Here is a 6000-nt window from a genome sequence, read left to right as displayed (position 1 = left end):
GTTTTTTGGATGTTAAATACTACTAGATGGGTTACTTTTTATTGGTATTGGAAACATGTCACGTTATGGCAGGGCATTATTTCACAATTTAATAAATCATCCACTTATTTGATGGGATGGTTAAGAGATTACCTATTGTTAAATTCTGCACAACTTAAATATGGATATAATCCTTTTGGGATGAATAGTTTATCGGTATGGGCGTGGATGTTCTTATTTGGACAACTTGTTTGGGTTACTGGTCCAGAGCTTCAAAAATCTTGCAAGTGTTGGGTGGAAAAACCATGCTGAAGATTGATACAAGAGACCCAATCATGGTCTCACATGGCATCCCTGACGCACATGCCACTCTTCTTAGAGACAGCAAATAGTCGGAGCAATATCCTTAGGCTTCCGACCTTCAAGCCAAGGCGAGTGCCAAAAGCTTGCCATTCGGCTATCGCCAAGTGTGATAGACGTCGCCGTGTAGAAAAGGTCCATGTCCGTATCATTGCATGGGTTTCCAGAGCCTACCCAAGCTGTCGTGGTGGTGTCACGCCAGATGCCATATGATGGCTTAACTTGGGGCCGATGGACGCAGGAGAATCTGGATGAGGGAGGACGTGAAGGGAAACACGCACAAAACACACAAGCACACATAGATTTACCCAGGTTTGGAGCCCTCTTGTCGAGGTAAGACTCCTACTCCTGCTTTGTTGTATTAGCCGAGATAGGCAAGCTCTACAATTGCGCTCCTTGAGCTGTATTCTTGAGGAAGAAGAAGAAGGGAAAACCCTAAATGCCTAAGTGCTCTCCTCCTAAGCACCCCCTCCTAAGTGCCCTCCTCCTGGGAGGGGTAGTGCTCTATTTATAAGCCGCCCATGTCACATTGACATGTGGGCCGAGTGTAACGTCATCTTCCTTGGGCCCTACCGGGCACGCGGCTTGGTTCCCTCCAGGCAGTACCGTAGGGGACAAGACAACTTTACTTTTCCCTGCCAGTCTGCAATGGCTACAGCTATCCTCTGCCGGCTTCCGTCAGAGATTCTCTTTCGGTGCTTCTCTAGCGTGGTTACCTGACACCGGTACGCAGGCGCTGACCGCTTTCCTGAGATAATGATGGCTTTACTTTACTTTGCACCGTGTGGTCAGGATAAGACCGTTGAGAGATCTCGGCGAGATCAAAGTGCCCGTCCTTATCCTGCAAACTTATAAAACAAGACAGCCATGCCGGCATACGCTCGGGATGCCGGCTTAGTGTTAGTTTAACTTTACGATGCCGGCATACGTAACTATGCCGGCTTTGCCTCCGTCATCTCGGCTAGAGTTGTGTCGCCATGATCCTATCCGGGGTCAACCCCCCGACACTAGTCCCCGAACCTGTTGTGGTCCGGCAGAGAAGAATGCCGGGCCTCGACAGTTTCCGATAGACAGACCACCAACGCCTACTTAGGTTCATCCAAGAAGGATGCCGAGATAACCCCAGGTTCTCCTAGCCGAGATCAATTCATTCCGAGACTCCGGGTTGGCGCGCTTATCCATCCCTTAGCCGAGATTCTTTCTTTTCCATGACCGACAGTTAAAAACTTACTTCTGCCGATATAGACGCCACCTGTGACTTGGATTCTACATCTCTTTAAACCAATGGGAGGATAAGGATTGAGTTACTGCCATCGCGCTTTTTGAGGCGAGCGTGCCGTCCCGTCAGACAATAAAGTCGACAGAGCCATCAAGGGGGGGATTTCGGTTCCCACGCAGACACTTATCCTCCCGGATCCTGCAGGATTCTCGGCGGCACGCCGCGCAGTAACCGAGCGTGTGCTTTGATGGGAGTAACTGCCCCAAATCATGCGCAATCTTCCCGTTAGCCACTGAGGTGGTGGGCACGGGGATCGTGGGTGCGGAGGACCCGCACCCCATTGCTGCGCCACGGGTATAAATAACAGGGGAGGGCGAGGGTAAAAAACCCTTCGCACTCCTCGCGCTCTTCTTCCTCCTCTGCTCTCTTGCTTCTCGCGCACTCCGCCGCCACTGCTAGCACCAAGCTCGCCTGCCGCCGCGGTTTCTCGCCTCCAAGCTTGCCGCCACCGGTTCGCTCGCACCCCTCTGAGCTTTCGCCGCACTCACCTGCTAGCTCGGGCCTCGCGCGAGCACCATCTTCCCCAAATCTCAAACCCTAGATCTGTTCTCCAACAATGGCGTCTTCTTCTCGCAACCCTGCCGTCGACCCTGCCGCTCAGCAAGCTGAGGAGAGGACCGGCTCCGAGCGAGCCGGCTGGGAGGGCTCGGACGTCTCTTTGACAGACATCCAGTGGCTCCGCCGCTCCCGGCGGATCTCGGAAGATGTTGAGTGCCGGGTTCCCGGCGACGAGATCGTGCCAACTCCGGAGCTCGGTGAGCACGTTGTTTTCCTCTTGCATTTTGAACGCGGCTTCGCTCTTCCTGCCAGCGATTTTATTTAGGACTTTCTTATATTTCTTTGGCCTCCAGCCGCACCACCTTCTGGCGAATGCCATCCTCACTCTTTCGGCATTCATCACCTATTGCGAAGGCTACCTCGGCCTTTGGCCCTCCATCGACCTGTGGTCCCGGTACTTCATGTTCCGGCCACAGGTTCTCCCGGACAAGGACAATCCCGGCGCCGCAAAGCCGATGACTCAATGCGGCGCTGCCACCACCGTTTCTCGCCGCAACTCGGCTTTCCCCAGGATTCAGGGACTTGAGTCATGTAAAAAATGGGTCAAGACCTTTTTCTATATCAAAAACACCTCGGAGGCCGACAAGATCAACCTGCCGGGATTCAAACTCGGCCCCCCAGAGGAAAAGAGAAACTGGTCTTACGACCCAAAGGATACCCTCCCGGAGGTCGCCGAGATCCACACCGCCATCCTGGAGCTCAAGGACCAGGGGATGACAACCGGCGATCTGCTGGCCACCTTCGTATACCGGCGTCTGTGCCCGCTCCAGCGCCCGGTTCACAAGATGTGTTTCTATGGCGGCCAGTTTGACCCGGATAGGGTGTCGACCATCAAGCTTTCTCACGCTGAGGTTCGAAGCCGGGTCAAGGCGATCGCCAAGACGAACATGTCGGAGCGATGGACCTGGGGTATGCCGGCATACGCCCGGGATTGTCGAGCTCCTCCGGTGAGTTTTAGTTCTTACTATCTTCTGTTCATATCCGACATACAGTTATGCCGGCATTTGTTATCTCGACTCAAACCGACTTCTTTGTGCAGAGGTTATCTCTTCAGCAAAGGGAAGACGGGGGTTCTCTGGACAAGCGCTTCACGGCTCCGCGCAGGTCCGCTGATATCGAGGACCCTGATTCGGAGAATTTCATGCCGATCCCCCATGTCGGCCCTCGCCGTACCGAATGTAAGGGTCTCTGATATTCTTTTGTAATCCTTTCAGTATCTGTTAGCAAAGTATTCATACTTGCTTTATCCCGGAAGCAACAGATTCGGGCGAGCCTGCCGCTGAGGCATCGGACGCAGCCGCCGCTGCCGCGCCGACCCGGGAGAGACGCACGGTTGCGAAGAAACGCGCTGCCGACAAGGATATTCCGCAGAACGTGAAACGGAAGAAGACTGTGGCGCATGGTCCTAAGCCCAAGCCCCTAATCGTCGGGTAAGGCCCTTATCACCTCAACCTCTGGTGTCGGTTTCCTTCTTTATAATTATGCAAACGACCAAGTTTTTTATTTCTGCAGGGAGGCTTTAACGGCCACGCAATCTCGGATGTGTATTGCGTCCGAGATCCCGTCGGCTCCCTCTTCCCGCGTCGAGGTTTCAAACCCGACCACGGGTGAAACTGAGACCGCCGCGGAGCCGACATCCCCCGCCCGGGATGTCGGCCCAAGAGTCGACGCGCCGAGCGCCGCCTCAGCCGGGACCTCGGCAACCGAGACGCCGACGAAGCCACAGGCCACAGAGACTGCGCAGCAGCCGGCAACAGGGCCCCAAGAACCCCAAGGGCCGCAACCGTAGCCGCAAGCCACTCAGCTTGCTACAGCAAAGGCCAGGCCAAGAGCATTGCAACCCTGGTGGGATCGGCGCCTCCGGGTTCGTCTGGCCCGCAGCCTTCCGGGAGGCACCAGGGAGTTCCCCTCCAAACAACGAGCGGGCACAGTTGGGGGTTGCTGGGCCAGTTCGTAACGGACTGGAACAGTGCCGATAATTATGAGGTGACCTACAGCACCCTTCAGTTGGCTCGGTAAAGCCCGCTGGTGGGACCTCCACCTGCAGCGACTCTCGAGTCAGTGGCTACTCGGATGTACCAAGCAAGGGTGGCCTTGTTTGAGGCCAGCCGATATTGCCGAGGTACGAATAATTCCTTAAAAGATTTTACTTCTAACTCCAGTATAGCATCCATACTCCTAGTCCCCGAGGTTTAGGGCGAATACGAATTAGTCGGCCTGAAGCTTATCCCCTTAAAATTTCAAACACCCTGCAACACTTAGAAACATCAAACACTTACTCCCCGAGATTGAGGCCGGATTTAGAATAGTCAGCCTGAAGCTTTAGAAACTTCAAACAGTTATCCCGGAGATTCAAGCCGGGTTTAGAATAGTCGGCGTGAAGCTTTAGAAACTTCAAACAGTTATTCCCGAGATTCAGGCCGGGTTTAGAATAGTCGGTGTGAAGCTTTAGAAACTTCAAACACTTATTCCCGAGATTCAGGCCGGGTTTAGAATAGTCAGCCTGAAGCTTTAGAAACTTCAAACACTTATTCCCCGAGATTCAGGCCGGATTTATAATAGTCGGCCTGAAGCTTTAGAAACTTCAAACAGCTATCACCGAGATTCATGCCGGGTTTAGAATAGTCAGCCTGAAGCTTTAGAAACTTCAAACATTTATTCCCCGAGATTCAAGCCGGGTTTAGAATAGTCAGCCTGAAGCTTTAGAAACTTCAAACACTTATTCCCCGAGATTCAGGCCGGGTTTAGAATAGTCGGCCTGAAGCTTGTGATTGCCGACTTCTTTACTGTACCAAACTCACCTGCGAATTATTGCTTTGTAGTCCTGCATGAACAAACGTACCGCTACCTTCAAGACTTTGCTAGCAAAGTTCAAGAAGCTGGAGGCGGAGCACGAGGCTCTGAAGGCTGACCACGAGAGCCGAAGTAAGTATATTTTACTGTGATAAAATCTCTGTTCAAGTATCAATGTGCTGCAAAAGCTAATATGTGCTCTTGTTCACAGCCGGGGACAATGCCCAAGTGGCGGAGCTCCTAAAGCGCGTCGCCGAGGTCCAAGGTATCACTTCCTCCCTGTCTCAAGTTTCGTCCATATTAGACTCTAGCTTCTGTAATGTATGTCTGCCAAACAGGTGAAAAGACTCGGCTATCAGATCAGCACCGGGAGGACGTGGCTCAGTTGCAGGCGCAAATTGCGGCGCAAGCGGAGGCACATAAGACCGAGGTGGGTGAACTCACCTCGGCCCTCTCTACCCAGGCCGATGAGAGGATCCGTCTGGAGAACGAGGTGCAAAAGTGCAAGGGTTTGGTCGCCGAGATTGAGACCCGTGCCGTTGCCGCCGAGAGAGAGAATGCTGAGAAGACCAGGCTGTTCAAGGTTGTCCAGCATGAGCTTGTCAAGATCGATACCATGCTGACCAGTAATTAGCCCTGACACAAATTCTCCATCTGATCATCTGTCCGAATAATAGTAAGAGGATGCCACGACTCATTACTATCTTCTGTGCTTTTGTCAGAATTCTTTCCGCAGTCGGTCGAGACCGCCCAAGCTGCCGTGATCAAGGCGCGCAGGAGGAGGGATTCAGCCAGGACAACCCCCTTCGAATACGACTTAGAGGATTATCTGGTTAGCATTGCTAGCCGGGTAAAGCCTCTAAAATCGTTTGGGGTCAACATGTTGAACGCCGGCATCCGGGCCTTCCGGGCTCTGTGGTCGGGAGAAGAGGCTCCGACCGGCATCCCAGAATTGGCAACGCGCCTGCTGGAGGTGGAGGATAGTTCGACAGTCACACGGTTACACAGACTCGTAGCTCACAACTAGCCCT

Source organism: Brachypodium distachyon, chromosome 1, assembly GCF_000005505.3.
Source record: "Brachypodium distachyon strain Bd21 chromosome 1, Brachypodium_distachyon_v3.0, whole genome shotgun sequence".
NCBI classification, from domain to species: Eukaryota; Viridiplantae; Streptophyta; class Magnoliopsida; order Poales; family Poaceae; genus Brachypodium; species Brachypodium distachyon.
Note: the sequence above shows the minus strand (reverse complement) of the source record.